The 24,705-nt window shown below is 42.5% G+C and overlaps 1 protein-coding gene across 5 annotated transcripts in view; it reads left to right on the top strand.

Moving 5' to 3' along the window:
* Positions 1–24,705, top strand: part of RAB30 (RAB30, member RAS oncogene family) — an 84,423-nt gene that overhangs the window by 27,483 nt on the left and 32,235 nt on the right. Inside the window, exon 2 of one of the 5 annotated variants that reach the window (XM_064576826.1) lies at positions 8,154–8,256. The exons of 1 other annotated variant lie outside the window; for it this stretch is intronic. The gene's annotated coding sequence lies outside the window, so the exon portion shown is untranslated. Of the gene's footprint in view, positions 1–8,153; positions 8,257–21,393; positions 21,416–22,761; positions 23,207–24,705 lie in introns of those variants that run through there. 3 more of the 5 variants (XM_064576829.1, XM_064576827.1, XM_064576828.1) reach the window with 3 other exon arrangements.

Consider the following 24,705-nt stretch of genomic DNA (forward strand, 5'->3'; position numbering starts at 1 on the left):
CTTATCTATTAATGATTGTTTCTTTTAACTATACCAGGGCATATCACTGGTTTACTGCAGCTTATACCTACTCCACTTCCCGCTTGAGCAGCAGTGATCACCTTCAGAAGGAGGAGTAGGAGGTAGACGATAGCTTAAAGAATGAGAAGGGTCTGTTCACTGCATGGTAGTGTGCTGTGTTACCAGATAAATATTCAGCGTCACCATGTTCTGGAGATAGGTGTGCATTTTTTTCTTTCTATCTTTTATTTTAAAAATTTCAAACAAGCAGATTAGTGAAAAGAACATTCAAAAACTCTTAGATCTATAAGTTGTTAACATTTTGCCACATAGGCTTTATTTTCCTCTCTATAGGCAGATTTACATTTGGGTAGGGGGGGCAAGACATCATGATACTTGGTTTCTAAATATACTCGTATTTCTCTCCAAAGTGTAAGGACATTCTTCTTCATAACCACAATAGCATTATCATGCCCTGGAAACTTAACATTGATTCTATAATATTGTCTAATACACAGTCTCTATTTAAATCTCACCTTCAGGGTGCCTGGGTGGCTCAGTTGGTTAAGCGACTGCCTTCGGCTCAGGTCATGATCCTGGAGTCCTGGGATCGAGTCCCGCATCGGGCTCCCTGCTCGGCAGGGAGTCTGCTTCTCCCTCTCCCACTCCCCGTTTGTGTTCCCTCTCTCGCTGTGTCTTTCTCTGTCAAATAAATAAATAAAATCTTTAAAAATAAATAAATAAATAAATAAATAAATAAATAAATAAATAAATCTCACCTTCAATCAGTTGCTTTTTTGCTGTATAACAAACTATGCCAAAACTTTGTGGTTTAAAACAACCACCATTTATTAATACTCATAATTCTGTGGGTCAACTGGTTGGTTCTTCTAATGGGGATCAGGCTCAGCTGATCTTTGGCTGGGGCTCTTCAATGTCTGCAGTCAGCTGCTGGATCCACTAGGGGCTGGCTGGTCTAAGTTGGCCTCAGTTTGGATGGCTTGTCTCTTCCCTAGAGGATCTCTCATCCTTCAGCAGGATAGCCCACACTTGCTTCCATGGCACTGAGGCAGATTCAAGAGAGAGTGGAAGTGTGCAAAATGTTTTGAGGCCTAGACTTGGAGCTAGCACAGCATAGCTTTTGTGTCAGTCTTTTGGCCGAAGCAAATCACAAGTTCTTGATGGGAGGAACTGCAAAGTCGTATTACTCAGGGGCATGGATACGGGGGAGTGAACAATTGCAGGCACTTTTGTAATCTATCATCCCCCTGTTGTCCAAATAATATTAATAGTAATAATGTTAATTTGATAATGCTAATAATATAATTGTTGATCTGTCTTCAAAGATCCAATCAAAGATTACACATTAAATTCAGTTGTTATGTAATCTTTAGTCTTTCTCTCTGTTCTTTAGTCTTTTTAATCTATGATTTTCCTTTTTTATATTTTATGAAATTGATATTTTTAAGATTCTAAGAGTATCTCACAACCTTATTTGTCTAGTTATTTCTCCATGATTATATGCAGGTTAAGCATTTTTGGCAAGAATTCTAAATAGCTGATTTTGTATACCTGCCATTGCTGTGTGAGGGGAAGCACATAATGTTAGTTTATCCCCATTGTTGGCCATGCTCAGTGCAATCACCTGGCTAACGTGGGGTCTGCCAGATTTTGCAATCATAAAGGTGCCATTTCCAGGAGATAGATTTGCTTAAGTCTGGTGCTAAAGTTCTCCCAAATATGTTAACATATATTTATTTTTTTAGATTTTATTTATTTATTTGAGAGAGAGAGTGCATGCATGAGCATACAGGGGAGGTGGGACGGGCAGAGGGAGAGAGAGAATCCCAAGGAGACTCCATACCTAGTGCAGAGTCCGATGGGGGGCTTGATTTCATGACCCTGAGATCATGACCTGAGCCAAAACCAAGAGCTGGTGCTCAACCAACTGAGCCACCCAGGTACCCCATCAACATTTATTTATTAGATACCTACTGCACATCTAGCCTTGCATTTAGTAGTGTGATGAATCTAAAAGAATTGCAAAGAATGTTGCCTGTCTGAAGGAATATGTAGTTTTCTTGAGGTTCAGTTACTCTTTTAAAAACTGACAAAAAGTATAGGAGTGGTGATTCTAAGTTAACTAATTTATAAAAACTTTTTATTGACATATATGTAGAGAAAAGTGTACTTGTAAGTGTAATAGCTTGATGATGTTTTCTTTTTTTTTTTTTAAAGATTTTATTTATTTATTTGAGAGAGAGAATGAGATAGAGAGCATGAGAGGGGGGAGGGTCAGAGAGAGAGGCAGACTCCCTGCTGAGCAGGGAGCCCGATGTGGGACTTGATCCCGGGACTCCAGGATCATGACCTGAGCCGAAGGCAGTCGCTTAACCAAATGAGCCACCCAGGCGCCCCTTGATGATGTTTTCAAACTGAACACACCAATGTACCCAGCACCCAGATTAAGAAATGGAATATAGGGGCGCCTGGGTGGCTCAGTCAGTTAAGCATTCAACTCTTGATTTCAGCTCAGGTCATGATCTCAGGGTCTTAAGATCAAGTCCCATGTTGGGCTCCACACTGCGCGTGGAGTTTGCTTAAGATTCTCTGTCTTCCTCTCCCTTTGCCCCTCCCTCCCCCAAAGAAATGGAATATAAGCACATCTCAATAAGCCTGGTTTTTTTTTAAAGATTTTTATTTATTTATTTTGAGAGAGAGAGAGAGCATGAGCAGATGGGAGGGGCAGAGGGAGATGGAGAAGCAGACCCCCTGCTGAGCAAGGAGCCCTATTCGGGACTCAGTCCCAGGACCCTGGGATCATGACCTGAGCCAAAGGCAGACGCTTAACTGACTGAGCCACCCAGGTGCCCATCAATAAGTCTGATTTTTAACTGTGTAGAACTATATCCAAATGATGGTTGACTTTTTCTATAGCAACTTATTTATGAGTGGCCCAAGGAAATCAATATCATTTTAAGCTTAAAATGGTGTTCCCTAACTTGATTGGTTTGGGGATCCATCCAGCTTGATTCAGAGTAATTTTCACAGTGTCCATCCACGATAGTCTCTCCTCCTTCATTCCTGTCTCAGAACAGAAGATGACCTCTCCTTTCCCATGGGTAGCCTCTCCCCTGTGCATTCCATCCCACCCCTCTTGACTTCCTTGGGTCTGGTCTTTCTTTTTCTTCCTTGTGTCTCTTCCATGTATCATTGGTCTTTGGTTTCTCCTTTCCTTTTGATTCCTCTCTTTCTTTTTTATCACCAAACTTCTTAAAAAACAACCTCCTCTTCCTCTTTAAACCGTTCATCCAAATGCCCTTTGAGACTTGGTTTCTTTCCCCACAATTCTAGTGAAGTTCATAAGCAAACTCCTGGGTGTTAAGTCAGCCTTTTTTAAAGCCTTTGTTCTCTTAGATTTCTCCTTCCTATTGAAGTCTTTTTCATCTTTTCTGCGAGACTGTCTCCTCCCTTGGCTTCTATTTGTGTGCTCTTAGTTTTCAGCTACTACTCTGAGCACCCCTCTAACGTTGGACTCCCAAAGAAAGAACAGTAATTCTGGCTTCTTTTGGTATGTCTGAGAATGACATTTCTTAGGACCTTTCTTCATGGGTTATGGATCAATATCTGAATTTATCTATGACTGGAAGGTAATGGTTTTAATGGCAACCTCTCAATGAAATGAATGTAAATTCTGTGTAACCCTAGTTTCTTAATGCTGTGCCTGGTAAGAACTCAATGTGTGTTTGTTGGAATCATTTAATCATTCAGTTATTCATTTATATGTTCAATAAATATTTACTAAATGTCTAGTCAGTGAATTGATTGTTAAGTTCCACAGTAGGTTACATTTTTTAAATATCTAAACATTTATCTAAATATGTATTCTTTGTCTTTTTTTTTTTCTTTTCATTTTGTTGACTTTTTTTTTTTTTCCAGTTGAGCAATTACTAACTATATGACTCTTAGGCAAGTTACTTAATCTCTAGAAATCTTTACTTTTTAAAACAGGGATAACGGGCGCCTGGGTGGCTCAGTTGGTTAAGCGACTGCCTTCGGCTCAGGTCATGATCCTGGAGTCCCTGGATCGAGTCCCGCATCGGGCTCCCTGCTCGGCAGGGAGTCTGCTTCTCCCTCTGACCCTCCCCCTTCTCGTGTGCTCTCTCTCATTCTCTCTCTCTCAAATAAATAAATAAAATCTTTAAAAAAAAAAAAACAGGGATAACAACGGTATCTCCCTCCTGGGTTGTTGTAAAGATTAGGTGACAAAAAACGCACAAAGAGCACATAGCACATACTAGGATATAGCAATGACTCAATAAATGTTAGTTATCATTATTATTCTTGCTGTAATGGGTCAGTAGTGGACTTTGGTCCTCACAGCAAACATCCTGAATTAGGCATTAGTCTTCCCATTTTTCAGAGAGAGTAACGGAGACTCAAGAGGATTTAAATAACTTGCCACAGGTCACAGAGCTAATAAATTGCAGATCTGGGCTATCTGATTCATATCTTGTGCCTTTTACAAAACTACACAAAAGTATACCAGTATATACTATACTTTCAGCATCTTGTAGGACACTTAGAAGTAAACTAGAGGTCACTTTATAGTAGCTGAAATAAGCTAATGTTCTCGTTTGCCTTCTAAAAGGTAGGGCATACCAAGGAAGTTTTGCCTGATTGGGGAAACTCCAGCCCTAATGGTCAGATTAACAAAGATTGTGTCTTAAAATCACAGGATCCTAGGGGTTAGAAAGATTTTAGGCTTAGAAGGAATTGCCCACCTGATTATTGAATTTTCTTGCTAACCGTCCAGCCAAGGGGTCATTTGATTTATTCTTTAACATTTCCAATGACAGGGAAGTCATTGTCACTTGGAGGCAGCTCATTTCCCTTTCCACAACTCTGTCTTTCTCCATCCAACATCCATCTGAGCTTCTCCTGTGTCTGCCTTCCACCCACAGGTCCCAGCTTGGTTGTGGATGGCCACATGAAGTACGTGGAACCCCTGTTTCTTAGATCAACCTTTCAGGTTCTTCCTGTTTATTCTCCATTTTCATTCCCAGCAGCTCTTCACCAGGTTGAGCAGCTTCAAGCCTTTAATTTACAGCTTCCCCAGAAAAAACACAACTGGGTCTACTCTTTTTTCTTGGTGTAAAAGAGAATAAAATGCATGGCTATCTCATGAGCATTTTGCTTTTCCTTCAGTCTTTCTCATTATATTTGTAGTACCACCGTCCACCCAGTTGGTCAAGCTAGGAACCTAAGAGTTTGTTCCCTCACTATTTACATACAGTCCATCAGCTACTCTTTTCAGTCCTATCTCCAAATATAAAATCCATCTCTTCTACCATCACCCTGGTCTAAGCCACCATCATCTCTCCCCTGATTCCTAACTCCGGACCCCTCCTTGCACACAGCAAGCAGAATTATCTCTTTAAAGCACAAATTCCGGGGGCGCCTGGGTGGCTCAGTTGGTTAAGCGACTGCCTTCGGCTCAGGTCATGATCCTGGAGTCCCTGGATCGAGTCCCGCATCGGGCTCCCTGCTCGGCAGGGAGTCTGCTTCTCCTTCTCCCACTCCCCCTGCTTGTGTTCCCTCTCTCGCTGTGTCTTTCTCTGTCAAATAAATAAATAAAATCTTTAAAACAAAACAAAACAAAACAAAAGCACAAATTCCGGGTGTCTGGGTGGCTCCATGGGTTAAGTGTCTGAGTCTTGATCTCAGCTCACGTCTTGCTCTCAGGGTTGTGAGTTCAAGCCTTGCCTTGGGCTCCACATTGGGCGTGGAGCCTACTTAAAAACAAAACAAAATCAAAATCAAAAGCACAAATCAGATCATGTCAGTCCCCTAATTAAAACTCTTCTTTGATTTCTCATTGCCCTTACAACAAAATCGAGACTCTTTTCTGTGGTCAACAAGGCCCTGCGTCATCTCAAATATTCTTTCTTCCCTGTTATTCATTCAGCCTTGGTCCCTGGTGGCCTTTATGTTCTCTAGACATGACAAGCCTTTTCCTGCAGCCAGCCCTCCTACTTCTTGTAACTTCTGCCTGATCTTTCAGGTCTCAGCTCAAATACCACTTCCTCAGAGAAGCCTGCTCTGATCACTCATCAAAGGCCCTAATCTCATTATTTTGTACCTGTCTTTCAGATCTGCGCTGCCTCTCTTAAGAGCATAAGTTCTTTAGTGACTGGACACAGGCTATCATGTTAGCAACCATATTTTCTGTATGTGGCATAGTAGGTGCCCATAGAAGGTGCTCAATAAATAGCTGCAGAATAAATAAATAGCTCATGATTGACTAGGTATAAGGGTGTTGGAGTCATATTAAAAATAGATTCAATTCTGAAGTTGCCATTTCCTGTGTGATTTTGGGCAAATTATGTTACCTCTCTGGACTTCAGATGCCTTATCTGTACAAAAGTAATCCTATCAAGAAAAAAAAAAGCAGTCCTATCTACCTCATGAAATGTTGTGAATATTTTCTTTGGATGTTGTATGAATTAAGATATTGGCTGCGAGTGCACCTGCCATGGTACCTGGCACAGTTTCTGTGGTGTGCCTGGGAGTGCATGACCCATAAGCCTGGGTGTATCATGCCTGCATCTTCTCTCAGGTAACGCTTGCCTGGCTGGGAAGACAGTTCTAACCCTGGATATCAGCTGTTGTGCTGCGTGATGTTCAGTCTGATAACCCAGAGGTGCCAGGGCCAGAGCCTTCACTGGGGTGCTGAACACAGACCCCAAAACCCTAAACGATCAAACCTGACATTGTGTGGCCCATTTCTTGTCAAGATGGATTGGGGTGCTCTGTCTAGACAGTCATCTCCTTTGGGAAATCACGGTTGCTCTAAGAGGAGGCACATGGTCTCCTGTTAAGAATACAAAATAGGCCTGTGAGCTGTTGGGGAGGGGAGGAGTTGCCGTGAGGTGGGTGGGCCGGTGCAGCAGAGCCTGCAGAAAGGAGCTGTCAGCTTCTGTACTCACAGGCATCTGGGGATCATTGCTGGGAGCCTTCTCCTTCACCCATGCAGTGTCAACAGAGCCCCCCAGTCCATAGGAAGGTACAGATGTCACTGTCAGCCGTCCCAGAGCCAGTGACTCTGTGTCCCCACTGAGGAGTGCTCAGATGACTTGAAAGGTAACCCTGGAACGGGGATAGCCTGCTGGGAAGGGGGGCTGAAGTCTTCGTGCAACTTGTTTGGTCGGTACGATGACCTACGTGATTCTCCTGTCAGTTGTTAAGAGTGAGTATTCTAACATGGGGCTCTAGAATTAGATAGACCTGGTTCAAATCCTGGCAATGTCATGACCTTGGCTGAGTTACTTGACCTCTTGCCTTAGCTTCCCCATCTAAAATGGGGATAATAAGGACTCCCTATCTTATCTGGTCACTGTGAGGTTTAGGTGATCTAGTACATGCAGAAATCTTAGTTAAGTTCCAGGCACAACTGATGTTCAGAAATGATTGTTCTCTTTATTAGGCAGGACAGGTTGGAATTTTGAGTTTATTCCTGAGGAGCCTCACCCATCTTGAACTTTGGGCCTTGATTCTCTGTTTGCCAGCTAGGTCCCTGGGACAACTTGTCTAACCTCTCTGTGTCAGTGTTTTTATCTCTTACATGCAGTTTATAATTCCCACCTCATAGTGAAGGTTCCATGAGATCAAAGTGCCTGACATATGTGTGAGCACATTGTAAGTGCTCACAATACTCATTTCTTCCACCTTTGGTTATGGAGTATCTGAAATACGGTCCCTTTAAGCTTGTTAAGATTCCTCACTAGCCTTGTATGCAGCTGTGTTCAGACAGCTTTGGCAGAAGGAAAGGCTTTTTTTTTTTTTTTTTTTAAATAGACTGTTTCATAATCTGTTGGCTCAGATCTGTTGCTGCTGCACCGTGTGCTTCTCAGGGTCCCTGGGTCCTCCTGCAATCAGCGTGTACCTTGCCTCTCACCTAAACGACCCTGGAAAGTGACTGCCTTGGAAGATGTTGCTGAATGCAGAATGGATTTTCCTCCCTGCTCTTTGGGGTGAAACTGGCTCAGGGATTCTAGGCTGCAGGGAGGAAGGGCTGTCGGGCCTGGACTGCAGTTGGACTTAGTGGCCAAGAGTTTTCTGGTTTTCATTAAAATTCTCTGGCTGTCTTTCAGGATTGCTCATTGGATATGACTGCATTGGAGGTGGTTGTGCTGTTTTCTTGACTACACACACCCAGCAAATCACAGTGGCCCTGAGGATGAGAGAAAATTGAAGGTGGAGATCAGGCTGGCTCAAGGGTCTTGCTCAGCAGTCTTTGTGATAAGGCCCCCTTGTCTACAACTGCATATCATTAGTTTTACAAACTCTTCGATACAGATGGGGAAGCAGGCATAGCCAAGCTGGGAATGGGGTGCAGAAAGAATCCTCTCACACCTTACTCTTGATGACAGACTTGCTCTTCAGGGCAGATAGAAGTTTCCTGGCAGCTGTCAGAGGGTCCCCCAAATGTGACATCAATGACTGAAATCAGTCTGATCTAATCATTTTTCCTGAGGTGCTTATGCCCAAGGGGATGGGGGTTGAGTGGCAGTTCTCTGAGGGTGACAGACTGACATAAAGAAGATTCTGGTTTTTGGGGCGCCTGGGTGGCTCAGTCGTTAAGCGTCTGCCTTCGGCTCAGGTCATGATCCCAGGGTCCTGGGATCGAGTCCCACATCGGGCTCCCTGTCGGCAGGAAGCCTGCTTCTCGCTCTCCCACTCCCCCTGCTTGTGTTCCTGCTCTCGCTATCTCTTTCTCTGTCAAATAAATAAATAAAATCTTTAAAAAAAAAAAAAAGATTCTGTTTTTTAAGAGTTAACTGCTGGTAGTTGAAATCTCACTTGAGATTAGAATTTGAATCTGAAAATCTGGTTTCAAATGATGACTCTGCTATTGACTTGCTTTGTGATCTCGGGCCACTTACTTCCGCGGGATACATTATGTAAAGCTTGTGGCATATCATATGGTCTCAGTAAGTGGTAGATGTTGGTATAAAGTGTGCTAGATTTGACCTGTCACTCCAGCTCACCAAGATGTATCCCAGTTCTGTCATCTAAAACATTTGTTCTACATCCCTCCCAGCTTTGTGTCACTTAAGAATTCGAGGCAAATGTGTTCCCTAGGGCAAGCTGACTCTTCTTTCACTGGAAAAATACATCAAAACCATATTATTATGTTTCCCAGTGAGACGCTTACAACGTTGGATATGTCATCTCTAGGTAACTTAGTAGAAACAAAAAAGGATTTTTTTCTGTCATTCTTGATGGATAGATTGTGAGAGGGCCATTTTAATTGATCTTGGGTATAAATGCCGTAGCCTCCCAAGAGAGCATGACTAAGGCAGCCATTTGCCTTCATCGTAAACTCTGTTTCCAGTCTTTTCTCCTTTTCTCTACTCTTCAAACCCTGTGTTCTAGCCAGACTGGACTACTCACAAAAAAAATAATCACTATGGAACATATCATGTATACCAAAAAGTGTTCTGAAGTGGACTTACAGCTTGAAGAACAATAAAATGAGAATTGTGCATCCACCATTCAGCTTATAAAATTGAATATTATTGGTTCCTCAAATGCTGCTTTTGTATCTTCCGCCCCCAAATCATGTCCCCTTCTCTCCTTGACAGAGTCAGTGTTTATCCTGACTTTTGTGTTGATCATTCCCTTACTTTTTTTTATGATTAACCACACACATTTATATTACTAAACTGTATACTGGTTAGTTTTTTAAAATAAGGAGCAAGTACAAATCTAGCAAGCTTTGTGAGCAAAGGGTGGTAGTGCCACTACTAGGTTTAAAAATCAGCTCATTTGGGTTCATAGTCTGGCTTTAGCTTCTCTAGAGGTTACAAAAGGTCCTAATGGGGAAGTCATTGGGCAAGATTGTAAGTGGATCCTAGGAAATTTAAAGCCCACCATTATTAGGGCATCTGATGGGGCTATAGTGTGGGTCAGGCACTGAATATCTGGTAGGGTATGGTCACAGAGAATGGACTAGTCTGTCTTCTCTACCTCTCATTTCTCCAGCTGTCAGGGAGTAGGTCAGAGAAGAACTCCTCTGTGGGATGAAGTGAATGCCATCAGCTAACCCACACAGCTAGTATGGAAGGGATGAGCAAGTGCTTCATTAGCACAACGTCAAGACAAATAGAATCAGAAAAGAGTCTGGACCAAGTTTACCTATCATTCTTTGGCAAGTTAAAAAGAGAGTATGCAGTTACTATCTATGGAATTTTCTTACCTAAAACTTGACCCCTAAATCTAACCAAACCCTTAAAGCTAACTTTGATTTATTGGAAAGATGGAAGAAATTACACGACACTCTAAGGAAGCAAACAGATAAATGCAGATTGTTGGACGACTGAGTTGGCTTTTGCAACAAGTCAGTGGCATGAAAAAAAATAATGTAACATAAAAATTATGATCAGTGTAATGTATGAATCTTTTTTTGGTTCAGATAGTCTCTGTATTAGTTTGCTAATAACGAAATACCACATATTTAACAGAAATTTATTTAAAATTTTTTAGATTTTTAATTAATTTTTTTTTTTTTAGGGAGACAGATTAGAGAGAAAGAGAGAGCATGAGCTGGGCAGAGGGCAGAAGGAGAGGGAGAGAGAGAATCTTAAGCAGCTTCTATGCTCAGCATTTAGCCCGATTTAGGGCTTGATCTCATGACCCTGAGATTATGACCTGAGCTGAAATCAAGGGTTGGACGCTTAACCAAGTGAACTGCCCATGTGCCCCAGAGATTAATTTTCTCATTGTGCTGGAGGCTGGAAGTCCAAGATCAAGGTGCTGGCAGGTAGATTTTCCCTGAGGTCTCTCTCTTTGGCTTAGAGATGGTCTCCCTCTTCCTCCCTCTTCCCATGGTTGTCCCTCTGTACACATGTGGCCCCAGTGTCTCTCTGTATGTCCTAATCTGTTTTCTTCTTATAAGGATATCAGTCATGTGGGATTAGGGACCACCCTGAAGGCCTCATTTTAACTTAGTTCCTTTTTTAAAGGCCCTATCTTCAATTATAGTCACATTCTGAGATACTGTGGCTTAGGGCTTCAACATATAAATTTGGGGGTCAGGGGAGACACAGTTCAGCCCATAATAGTCTAATTATAAAAAAGCATTTTTGAGATGTTGGGGAAAATTTTATTAGGGACTGATATCAGGGGGTTGCTGTTAATTTTTCTAGGTATAATAATAGTATTGTGATGTTAGAGAATGGGTAATAAAGAGGTGGGTTCTGAAGTACATTGAAATGAAATGATGTGGTATGGAATTTGTTATAAAACATTTGAACAAAGGAAAAATAGAAAAAAGGGGGTAGATTAAGTTAACAGACCAAAATGTTCATATGTTGAATCAGTGATGAGTATCAAGGGCCTACTTTTCAGTATGTTTGAAAATTTTATAATCATATATTTAAAATATTTAGATCAACAACACCGAACAGGGTTTAATGGCAGTAGGGTTTTTGGTGAGGAACATCTTCAATATGTCTGTCCCTTGAGCTCTACTTCTTCCAGTCTGGTAATAGTCATTTTGGGGTCTTCCACTGATGGTCTCTACTCAGTCCTCTGTTTCTTGTATACCACTTGGTGAAAGATATCCTTCAAGAACTTCTTAGGTGAATGGAATGTGAATTTCTGAGATCTCGTATATCTGAAAATATTTTTGTTCTCTTCTCACACTTGATACATAGTTTGGTTAGAAGTCATTTTCCCTCAAAATTTTGAAAGTATTGCTTCATTGTCTTGTTTTTATTGATGATGGTGAGAAGTTGGAAATGTTTTAATTTCTCATTCTTTGAATATAGCCTGTTTGTTTGATTTTCTCCTTTCTGACAGCTTATATAATCTTTTCTTTGTCTGTGGTTTTCTGAAATTTCACAGAAATTTCACACTGTGTTTAGTGTGTGGGACCCTTTGAATCTGGCAACCTGCATGCCTTAGTTCTTCAAAGTTTTATCAAATTATATTACAATTTTTCTTTCTTTTTTTTCTCTTCTTTCTTGGGAATTTCTTTTTTTTTTTTATTTAAAGATTTATTTTTAGAGTGTGTGCGCGCATGTGCAAGTGGGGGAGAGAATCTTAAAGCAGACTCCCCGCTGAGCAAGGAGCCTAATGCGGGGCTCCATCTCATAACCCGTGAGATCATGACCTGAGCAGAAACCAAGAGTTGCTGCTTAACTGACTGAGCCACCCCGGTGCCCCCTTGGGGATTTCTTTTATTCAGATATTGGACTTTCTATCCTGGTCCTCTAGAATATTCTTAACTTCTGCTGATTTCCATATCTTTGTCTTCTGATTCTACCCTACAGAAGATTTTCTCAACTTAATCTTTCAATCCTCTTATTGAGGTTTTTTAGTTTCTGTTTTTGTTTTTAAATTTCTGCTACTAAGTTGTCAATTTCCAAGAGCTCTTTTTTTGTCCTCTTGGTGTTTCCTTTATATAGCATTCTATTTTAATTTCATGGCTGTAATTTTATTTCATTTTTGTGAGAGTATTAATGGTATTTCCCTCCTGCCCTGCTCCCTGCCTCATATAGTATCTATTTCCTTCAAGCTGGTTTTTTTTTGTGTGTGTGTGTGTGTTTGCTGTGGTCTGTATCTTCATTAGAGGCTTTCCCAAGATGTCACTCTGAATGTGATCCTTGGCTGTGTGGTCTAATTAAGGGTGGGGGTAGGGAGAGGGTAGGTTAAAAAAAAACAAAAAACAAACCCAACTGTTAAGACCTTGAGTGGTAAATGAAGGAAGCCACTCACAAAATACTACAGAGTATATGATATCATTTATATGAAATTTCCAGAATAGGCAAATCTGTAAAGACAGAAAATAGAGTAGTGGTTGCCTGGGGGGAATATGGATGGAGTGACTGCTAATGGGTAATGCTTTCTTTGGGGTGATGAAAATGTTCTAAAATTGATAGTGGTGGTGGTTGTAGAACTCTGGGACTATACTAAACACCACTGAATTGTACATTTTAAAAGAGTGAATTGAGTGAGTTTATCTTAATAAAGTTTAATATTTTAATAAACCATCCCAGTGGTGATGGTTGTACAGCTCTGTGAATATACTAAAAACCACTGAATTGTACACTTTAAAAGGGTGAATTGAATATGTGAGTTATATCTTTATGAAGCTGTCAAGAAAACCAAAAAGCTGTCAGGAAACTGAGTATGGGCTGGAGATCATTAACTGGGGGCCTCACTGAGGTGTGATGGGGGTGGGCTGTTTGTTGGAAACCCCTGAGGCATCATCTTCAGGTTTAGGAGTCTTCCCATCTCTTTGCTGGGAGGGGGAGGAGGGAAGTCTCTAGAGGAGAGGGCCTAGGAAACTGTTGTACTTCACCTTCACCAGACATAGTGCCTTTGTCTTTTTTATATTCCCCGTTAACCATACTGGGTACTCCTGGACTAGAGCCACTCTTACTTTTTATTATGGAAAATTCCAAAGATTACAAAGTAGAGAGGATAGTGCAATGAATCCTCATGTTCCTATCACCCAGGTTCACCAGTGATTGCTCCATGGGTATTTTTGTTTCATCCGTGTCCCCCCACCCCCTTTCCCCAGATTCTTTTAAAAACAATGTTGGACGTTTGTTTTATGCTCCCTAGCATCTAAGCCTCCAGAATTCTGTCAGTAAGGAGAAGGATCTAGGGATTTAACTTCTGTTCAAGCAGCTCTCCCTGTTTTCTTCTTCACATCCTGCCCTGCTGCTCTAGGACACGCGATTACTGCCAGTCCTGGGCCAGGTAAGGACTCCGTGGTTCCCAGCAGCTGCACACTCAGCTTTTCCTGACTCTTGTTTAGGATTCAGATTTCTTGCATCTGCGGTCAGTTACTACTTGTTCATCTGTTTCCCAAGCTTCCAAAATTTGACACCATTATCTTCTCTTTCCCTGAACTTGAATGGTTTTGTTATTCAGACAAAAAAGTCTATACTGGATTTTTGTAGGGTTTCGGGAGCAAGTGAAATTAGATGCAGCTGTTCAGCGTGCTGCTTTCCCAAGAAGTTAGCTGCTTCTTTTTTTTTTTTTTTTTCAGTTTTGCTCTATCCTACCTGATTTGACTCAAACCTAGAACCCTATTGGTAGGTAGGTAGGTAGATAGGTAGATAGATAGATAGATAGATAGATAGATAGATAGATAGATAGATAGATAGATAGATTTGCCAGGAAAGCTCCTTTCCAATCTTCTGAGAACTAAGAGGAATCTTCTTATTTTAACACACCTCTCTTTTGACCTGAAGCCCAGGCAGAGTGAAGGAGTGCCTGCCTTTGTGTTTCACTGGCATTTCACACCCACCTCTTATTATAGAATTGTCTGCTTGTACTTTGAATGCTGCATTGCAGTTTGTTTACCTGCCTGTCTTCCCTGTTGGCCTGTGAGGCCGGACTTGGGAGCAGGACTATGTCTTGTTTCTCTCTGTATCTTGAGCACAGTGCCTCACTCCCAGTAAACATTGGTTAACTCACAGACTGGAGAATTGAGCCCTGCGCCTCCAGGGTGGGGACAGACAAGCGTACTATGCCCCCTTCCTCCTGGTCCCTTGCAGGCACTACTGTTTGGTAAATATTAAGGAGGGAAACATCCCTAGTTGGCTCATTATGCAATGCCATTCCCTTTGCTTTTAAGTCTGGTGTTTTTTTACCCAGTCAGCATGTTGGGGAGGGAGGGGGGGGCCGTATATGAGTATAAACATCCTACCATAGAAGGAATGGACTCCAGCAGAGATGGGTTCCTTCCCTCTCTCCCTAGATAGAAAGGCTTGTGGTCTGCACACCGCTTCACACTAAAGGAGGCAGTTTGTTCTGTCTCGACAGCTACTTCTGCAAAGTCTCCCATTGCTTTTCCTTTTGGACCACGTGCCAGGAGAATTTTTTAAATTGCTGATTACATTGTTTAAAAAAATCTGATGTTAAAATATTATCTAGGAGAGGTCCTGTTCAAGTGCAAACATACAACTCTAAAAGGGTAACAGTGACCTCTTGTTTTTTCAAGTACGTTCCTTAAAATGCTACAGATAGCCTCCAGGGGAAAAGGAACAGAGAACTAGTGGGCAAACAAATTTGGGATACAGGATTAAACACACTTAATTAGGGTTCCGTACTTCAGGACTCATCAGAGCCTCCCTCCTGTGAATTGTGAATCTCCTAGGGGCATGCAATAGGCTGCATTTCCTGTTTACCTTACTTTCCGTGGGAGGATCAGGAACATTTTGGTGTTAAGTTTTGTGGAAAACACACAACTCTGGAAACAGCCCCTCGGCTCTTTAAGGTCCGGGTGAAATGCCACTTTCTCTAAGGCTTTCCTGAATTTCCCCAGAGATACATAACCTTTTTCTTCTTTGAATTGTCTTGCCTTCATCTATCTCCCTGCCTCTTCCCTTACCCCCCAGTAGATCATAAACTCCCTGTGCATGTTGTGTCCCTTCTGCATCTGGGACCTACCTGGCACAAAGGTGCTCAAGAAATGTATTTGGTACTGCACTAGTGCCTTAGCTGAGTCATCCTCAGAGTTCAGAGGACACGGTCATGGGGGGGAACTCAAGACAGGTCTGGAGCTTGGGACCCTCGCTGATCAAGGCTATGGTTGAGGGAGAGGGCTCACAGCAAGGACCCAGGGCCAGTGTAAAAGCCTGGTCCTAAAAGGACAGAATAGGAAAGCAAAACCAGGAGATGCTGAGAATATAAAATCAAATGTACTGATGGCTGGTTATATATGCCAGACACCTGTGGTCAACTCTGAATATTTAAACTTCATTCCATCCCTTCGAGTAGGTGATACTCTTCCTATTTCATAGATGAAGAAATGGACATCACAATGGTGAAGTAGAAGTAAGTACTGGGGTGCCTGGGTGGCTCAGTCGGTTAAGCGTCTGCCTTCGGCTCAGGTCATGATCTCAGGGTCCTGGGATCGAGACCCTTGTCCTGCTCCCTGCTCATCAGGGAGTCTGCCTCTCTCTCTCCCTCTGCCCCTCCTGCCCTGCTCATGCGTGTATGCTCTCTCTCACATAAATAAATAAATAAATAAATAAATAAATAAATAAATAAAATCTTAAAAAAAAAAAAAAAGGACGTAAGTACCTATATGCAGCAGGCACTGTGTTGCTGAGGATACAAAGATGAATAAAATTCAGTCTTTTCCTTCAGGGAACCCTTGTTTTATGGCATAGATAGTCCTGTAAACAAATAAGCAATGGGGTGAGTGCAGTGATGAAGCTATGATTGGGGTAATATGGGAGAACCTACCTGAGCAAGGTGGAGTGAGGGTGCAGAGACTGAAGGGACCAAAAGACAAAGCATGGGGTGAGAGATACCATGATAACTTCGTTGTCCTCAGCAGGAAATGTGAGGTAGGCTAGGAGTGAGGAGAAGCTGATAGGATGTTGTGAACAGGTTGAAGCATTTCAGACCTGGTTTTGAAAACCACGGGTTTGTAGAGTTTTCAGCCAAAGAGCAAACTGTCCAGCATGTTTCAGATACATACCCAGGTGGTGGGAGGTCGTCGTATTATTCCTATTTTCTAGGTAGGGGAGCTGCGGTTTGGAAAGTGACTTGCCCAACGTTACTTAGTGTGTTAAGAGTTGGAACAGAGCGGGCGCCTGGGTGGCTCAGTTGGTTGAGCGACTGCCTTCGGCTCAGGTCATGATCCTGGAGTCCCGGGGTCAAGTCCCGCATCGGGCTCCCTGCTCAGCGAGGAGCCTGCTTCTCCCTCTGACTCTCCCCCCTTTCATGTACTTTCTCTCATTCTCGCTCTCTCAAATAAATAAATAAATCTTAAAAAAAAAAAAAAAGAGTTGGAACAGAGCCACAATTTCAAGCCAGATCCACCTTGATCTTTGTACTACTAAGCTACCTCTCAGAGTAACAATGGCCAACAACCGTATTGAATTTCTGACTGGAAAGTACTCTTACTCTCACTGATACTTGAATCAGAGAATAATTTTAAGACTTCATATGATCAAGAGCCAAATTTATGTAGTACTAGTTCTTAGCACTATCAAAGTTCAGAAAAGGAGAGATCAGGGAGTAATTCATGGGGGAGATGACATCTATATTGCCCTGAAGGAAGAGATAAACTAGAACAGGTAATGGGAAGCCAGGTGTGAGAAAGGCGATGCTGTGCCACCATGTGGTCAGGCAGGAGTGGGCCTGGGCCAGATGACGAGAAGCCACTGCTTGGCATCATCACAGTCTCTCGCTTCCTAAGATAGCTGTGTAAAGAAGAGAGAAACAAATGACCATGTACCTCAGTTCCCATCTTTGCTTTTGCTGAATATAAACACACAACTGGCATTAAAAACATATTTTTTTACTTCCTTATTATAGCCACTGGAGAGTTGATTCAACAGTGTGCCCCCTTACACTGCACTGTGATTTATCTCAGTGTCCCTGTCCTCTCCTCAGTCCCACTCTGAATATATAAGGGAAACAACGGAAGGTCCTACAGCTAGTAGAACCACAACCAGGTGTGCAAATAGAAATGACATTTTGGGGCGCCTGGGTGGCTCAGTTGGTTAAGCGACTGCCTTCGGCTCAGGTCATGATCCTGGAGTCCCGGGATCGAGTCCCGCATCGGGCTCCCTGCTCGGCAGGGAGTCTGCTTCTCCCTCTGACCCTCCTCCTTCTCATGCTCTCTGTCTCTCATTCTCTCTGTCTCAAATAAAAAAAAATAAAAATTAAAAAAAAAAAAAAAAGAAATGACATTTAGCCAGTCTGTGGGATGAACAGAGCTTGCTTATATAGAAGGGGGTATATGTTTGTGTTGGTGCTCCAGAGTTCTCTTAAGATTCCTTCTAACTCTGTTCTGATTATCTTGAGGCCTGGAATTGGGATCTTTTGTAAATGCTACTGTATTATATTACAGTCAATGGTGTGGTGAAAAAAGGATGCGCTTATGAGTCAAAACAGTTCTGGATTAGCATCCCAGCTCCCCAGACTACCAATTCTTTTACCTTGGGCACATTATTAATTTTGTTAAGATTAAGTCTTGTAGATTTTTGATCTTGTAATTATGCCCCTTCTCTCGGCCATCATCAGATTTACCCTCATCACTGGATAATTCTCAGTAGCAAATAAACATGCCCCTGTATTTCTTATCTGAAAATGAACAACAACCCCCTCCCCCCACCATCTGAAATCCCAAAATGTTTTCTAATTTTGTCCCTTAACTATTCCAAAATAAATTCACTAATTAGTTTACACCTCTGTTGACATTATATCCCCCTCTAGCTGTCTTCAAGTTCCTTTTCTCAGTAAAACTTATAGGTTGTCCATAGTTTGGGTTTTGACGCCTTTCCCTCACTCTAATCTCTTCCCATTGTTCCACCAGGACTACTCTTGTCAGTGTCAATCAATGAATGACCTTCATGTGACCAAGTCAGTTTCTTTTTTTTTTATTTCATCGATGAATTTTTTTATGTTAATCACCATACATTACATCATTAGTTTTTCATGCAGTGTTCCATGATTCATTGTTTGTGCATAACACCCAGTGCTCCATGCAGAACGTGCCCTCTTTAATACCCATCACCAGGCTGACCCATCCCCCCACCCCCCTCCCCTCTAGAACCCTCAGTTTGTTTCTCAGAGTCCATAGTCTCTCATGGTTCGCTCCCTCTCCGATTTCCCCCCCCCTTCCTGCTATCTTCTTCTTCTTTTTTTTTTTTTTTTTAACAAGTCGGTTTCTTTTAATCTTACTTTTCTCAGCAGCATTTGACAAGGTTGATCGCTGTTTCCTTGGACACTCTACTTTCCTGGGTCTCTCCCTACCTCTCTGGGCTCTCCTCCTTCTCTTCTCCCCCTCTAAATGGTGATGTACTCCATGTTCTGAAACAGCCCCCTTCTCTTCTCTGAGATATAGATATCCTCATCTAATCCAATGACTTTCAATAGCATCCATTTGCTAATGACCTTCAAATTTGCATCTTTATCCTCAAACTTTCTCTGCAACTCCAGACTCATGTCCAGGTAGATGCCTAAGAGGCATTGCACCATTCACGTGGCTGAAAGAGAACTCTTGACTTTGGCTCCCCTCAAAACTTGTTCTTCCTTCAGTCTTCTGCACCTCAGTAAGTGGTGCTACTGTCCCCCACCCACCCCAAGTGCTCAAGCCAAAATAGCCAGGCATTGCTTTTGATTTCTTTCTTTCTTCCCTATCATTATCCGCTCCATCAGCAAGTCCTATCTTTTCTGTCTTCAGAAGCATTCCCAAATGTATCCCCTTCCCACCATCTCCAGCACCCCGCACCCTAGTCCAAGCCATACCACCCTCTACCTAGACCACTTGCAATGGTCTCCTAACTAGACTTCTTGCTTCTACTTGTATCCATACCATAACAACCTCCATCACAGAGACCAGAGAAATCTTTAGCACTGTTTCTCAGTTTGTGCCACACTCCCCGCCCCCCTCCCTGCCCCAGGTAGCCTCCCATTGTGCTCAGAATGAAACCCACACTCCTCACCCTGGCGGACCAAGGTCTCTGTGACCTGCCCTGTGTCACTCAGCCCGCTTCTCATGGACAGTGCATCAGCCTCACTGTGCTGGCTTTGGTTCCTTCAACTTGTCAAAGTCCATTCTCATTTTAGGGCCTTTGCCCTAGTTCTTCCTTCAGCGTGAAATACTCTTCCTCCAATCTGCATGTGCTTGATCTTTCTTGTTCAAATCTCATCTTAAATATAGCCACCTCAGAGAGACCTTCTCTGACCTCCCACTCAAAAATTGCTGTCTAGTCACTCTGTTCCCTTCTTCCTATTTTAGTTCTCTCCTAGTTCTCTACATGTGAGAACTTGGCAGTATCTGATACTTTCCTTGTTCATTAATGTATGTGCTCATTTCCCCATTCATTCATTGCTCTGTTGCCCAACTGGAATGTATACTCTGAAGTGGGGGGACTTTTTCTGTTGGCTTATTGCTGTATCCTCTGCTCCTGGGTCAGTATTTGCACATAGTAGGTGCTCACTAGAAATATGTGGGGTGGGGGAATATGTTTTCCTCATCTGTAGAATGGAGAGGCTAATACTTATGTCTCAGAGTTGTTTAAGACTTACACTATCAAACTTGATAATGCACATGAAGTGCATAGTTCTGTGTCCAGCATATTGTATTTAATAAATAGAAAATATATTATTTTTTAAGTATCTGGCTTATCATAGACACCCAACAAAAATTAATTCTCTTTCTTTCTTACAGTCTAGGTCTCCTGTAGTATTTTATTTTATTTATTTTTTTCAGAGACTATGGACTTCTGTAGTATTTTATATTGAGATAGCCTGCATTCCTGGCAAGGTGAAAGGTTGTCCCCAATCAGCTATGACACTACATTTTTCTGAAGAAGAGGTTTAAAAAGTACTATTCAATGAATAGTCAGCATCAGCTAGTTTAGAACCATTATTAATGTCACTTCTGTACCCATCCCCTAATACACACAGACACTGCATTATAACAAGGTTTGGCTTTCTCCTGGGAAATCATAATTTTCTTCTTCTCTTTGGTTATACGATCTTTTCCAATTAACTCTCCTTAGAGTCAAAGTGTTTGGGGATTTGATTTCTAAATCCTGGTGTTTAGGTTCTCTGAAAAGTATTTCCAGCTTTGTGTGTTCTGATCAATATTTCTTTTGAATTTATATAATAAATATTTAGGGTCGACTGAATGGCAGGCAATGGGGATACAGTTAAGAATTCATAGGGGCCTCTGTCTTGAAGGTCTAGTGGGGGAAGTAGGATACATAAATCAATGAGCATAATAAAGTGTCTATGAAGAGAGTCTTAATAGAACTTCGAGGAGGCACAAAGGAGGGAGTGGCTAATCCACTTGGAGGGGGAAGGAAGGTTTCAGAGATCTATGGTTGCTCACCAGCCAATAAGGAGAGAATGGCTGCGTGAGTAAAGGTGTGGAGGAGTGCAGCTGCCTTGGGGTCTGCACTCTGGGAGCCTGGCGTGGCTGCATGCTCACAGTGGCAGTGGTCATTCAAAGGTCACAAGAAACAAAACTAGAGAGAGGAGCAGGGCCTGAGTCACCGATGGGGCCTGAGTCATGGATGGCTCTGTATGCCCTGCTGGAGAATTTGAACTTTCTCCAACAATAGCAATAATAGGAATAGCACATAACTCTTACCGAGGGCTTCCTTTGTGCCGAGGGCTTTTCTTTGTTCTTTATTGATCCCTTTCTTCTGCACCACGACCCTATGAGGTGGGTACTGTTGCTATCCCTGTTTACAAATAAAGAAACGCAGGCACCAAGAGGATAGGGAACTTGCCCAAGGCCATTCAATTCATAAAGGGCAGAGGCAGGACTCAGTCAGGCAGTTTGGCTCCAGAGTTTGCTCTCTTCACTGGGGCACTGGACTTCCGCTCACAGCTTTGGGCAGCCGGGAGCCCCTGAGGAGATGTAAGTGTGGGAACGACGAGGTCAGATTGGTTCTTTGGATGGGTTGCCGTGGAGTTGCATTGCATCTTGTACCTGGGTTAGCTTCTAAAAGCCTCTAAGGCGAAAGAATGCAGTTACCTTTGTCCTTGAAGTGAGGAGTATTTGAGTGAGGCTTGCTATGCAAGCAGTAGCATCTCATGTCTCACTCAGCTCAAGGCCCCAGCCTTTCCCCTAGCCTTGGAACAGAGGGCAGTCTTTGGTAGAATGCATGTACGAGATGAATAGTCGGTTTGTGTTGAGGGGCCCTGTTGTTCAAAAAGCACAAAAGCGTCACACTCCTGCAGAAACTGAGCCCCTCCATAGTGACAGCAGACTCAGCCTCCCCTCTTACTCTTTCCAGGCCCACACTCACGGAGGGGGCAGCAGAGCTCATGCGCTGCTTGGTGATTTTCCCCGTCTCTGTGTCTCTGTGGAAGGAGTCCACGTGGCCTGGATGTGGGATGGGGGCAGCTACTGCCAAGGTAGGAGAGGTTGGCCCCAATGAAGGTCAGGACAGGTGGACAGGAGAAAAAGGACGTGAGAGATAGAAAGGAGGTTAAATATTCTGGGCCTAACGGCCAACTGGATTTGTTCCCTTCACGCTTTTTTGTGAAAGCTTGGTACATTGTTGTATTTTTTTGTTTTCAAACTCTGGTAAAATTGCTTCCAGTTTCCAACAGTGTCAGCTTTGGTAGCACAGAATTCTCCCTGCTCCTGACTTATGGTTACTGAAATAGGCCTAAGAGTCTCTGCAAGTGTTGAGGAACTTTGATCAATCCATCTGTTGTGACAATGGCGCAATAGGCCCGTTTTTTTGTTTACAAATAGACATTCTGTTAGGTAAATTCTCCTGATAACGCTTGAGAAAACCCACTGCAGTGTTCTCTTGCAGGTCTTATGGGAAGTTCACTGAGTTTTAAAAAAAATTGAAATGATTTTGTAACTGCTTTAAAGAAAACATTGACATGATTACAGTGATAAAAACCAAACCAAACCACCTAGTGCCTAGGAAAAAGAGGGAGGAACACATCAAAATGCTGACAGTGATTGTGTTCCTTTTGGTAATTTATTTTCCCCTTTTCTGTGTTTTTCATGTTTTAAAAAATGTGGCTGTGGTACACACAAAATGTCAAAAACTTGTAAAAAAAAACAAAAAAGGACAAAACTTAAAAAATAAAAAAGCTCCCTGTGTTCTTCCTTTTGAAAAGTCCTTGTTCACATACATGCTTATTCTTCATAGCTGCAGTCCTGAGAAATGCAGCTTTGTGTATTTTCTTTATTTTATAGCCTGTTGTCAACATTATTTCATATTTCCACATAGTTTTCATAATTGGCATTTCTAATGGCTGCCCCGCATTCCATGGTGTTGATGTTCCATATTGAACGATCCCTTGTTGGACATTTGGATTGTTTCCAGTTCTTTTAGATAAGACGTAATGAGCATTTTTGTTCATTTAGCATTTTGAGTTCAGTTCTTTCCTTAAAGTAAATTCCCAGCAGTGAGCTCGCTGCATGAAACGTTTGAACTCTGTTACGGCTTTTGGTTTGTACCTAGTAAGAGCCTGTTTCCTAGAAGAGCAAATTGAATGTGGATGGTCACTAGCTGTGTACGTATGTGTCTGTCCCATGTTTCCCTCAGAGTATCGAGCCTCTATGATATTTTAATAAGGTGTATTATCTCTAAATGTCATGTTTATTGAAGAAAATTTAGAAAAGATATAAATATATAAAGAAGAAAAGAAGCTATCTATAATCCCACTACCCAGAGGTAAGGTAAGCATTTAAAAAATGTATTTCCTTCGGGGTGCCTGGGTGGCTCAGTCGTTAAGCGTCTGCCTTCGGCTCAGGTCCTGATCCCAGGGTCCTGGGATCGAACCCTGCATTAGGCTCCCTGCTCAGCGGGAAGCCTGCTTCTCCCTCTCCCACTCCCCCTGCTTGTGTTCCCTCTCTCGCTGTGTCTCTCTCTGTCAAATAAATAAAATCTTAAAAAAAAAAAAAAAAGTCCAATCTGAGATTCCTAATAAAAGTTCCAGTAAAACAAACTTAAAAAGGCCTATGTTGTCAATTACCATTCTTGCTATGGCTCAGTTGTTAAGCGTCTGCCTTCGGCTCAGGTTATGATCCCAGGGTCCTGGGATGGAGCCCCTCATCGGGCTCCCTGCTCGGCGGGAAGCCTGCTTCTCCCTCTCCCCCTCCCCCTGCTTGTGTTCCCTCTCTCGCTGTGTCTCTCTCTGTCAAATAAATAAATAAAATCTTAAAAAAAAAATAAAAATAAAAAAAAGTATATTTCCTTCCAAGTATATATTTCATAATGTTACATCATGTGGCTCAAAGAAAAACCAAAACAAAAATATAACCTCTTCTCTGTTGTATAGAGGTTTTACTCCTCTCTCCATTCTGGAGCCAATTCTAAGTAATACTGGAATGAACTTTCTTGGGAATAAATCTTTGTACACATCTTGGCATCATTCCTTAGGAAAATTTCCAGAAGCAGAATTGTTGGATCAAAGGGTATGGACATTGTTAAGGCTTTTGATGAATATTGAAAACTTGCTGTTGAGGAATGTGTGCCACTTGCTATACTTCACCTGTTTAGAAATTCATGGCAGTCTGGCTGGGTGACAGTGGAGCTTCGGGCTGGGCCTGAGCCAGCTTAGTGCGGTAGGGACAAAGGTGGTGCCAAGGATGAATTCAGGCTACGTTTCTGACAGAACCTCGCAGGCCTTGGTGACAGAGGGCTTATGGCATGCTGTGTGTGTGTGTGTGTGTGTGTTTTGAGGGGCCATGTTGAGGGAGAGTTTCACATAGGAATTTGCCAGGATGCAGGTAAGACAATTTACAGGGAAGCATTAGCAAACCTGGGTTGCTTTATAGGTGTAAACGCTTATTGGTAGTAACAGTAACTAAGAAATCCCCTCTTCCCCCCCAGGCTGTTTCAAGGGTGAAATGGCCGGTGTGTGTAAAATACATAGGCCCGCAACAAATAGTCATTCTCGTGAGGACCTGGCACACACTTGGGAGAATTCCTGCATTTTATTCTCATCCATTTGAGTCCCAGACCACGTGGACACTTGCTGCCCTTTCCCTTTTTCTCATGCTTTCAGTGAGGAGGGAATCTGTTTAAACAGCTGAAGGAAGGGTCCAGCCTGGAGTGACAGTCTTCTGGCTGGGAAGGAGACACCTCTGTCCTTGAAAGGCTGTGGGTCCCCAAGGCTAGGGAAGTGCTGGAGCCCACCTGTGGGCCGCAGCCCTGCCCCCTGGCTGTCTGGCAA

This window comes from Mirounga angustirostris, unplaced genomic scaffold, assembly GCF_029215605.1.
Source record: "Mirounga angustirostris isolate CCGP_5_RB_7025 unplaced genomic scaffold, mMirAng1.0.hap1 SCAF_13, whole genome shotgun sequence".
In the NCBI taxonomy this organism is placed as follows: Eukaryota; Metazoa; Chordata; class Mammalia; order Carnivora; family Phocidae; genus Mirounga; species Mirounga angustirostris.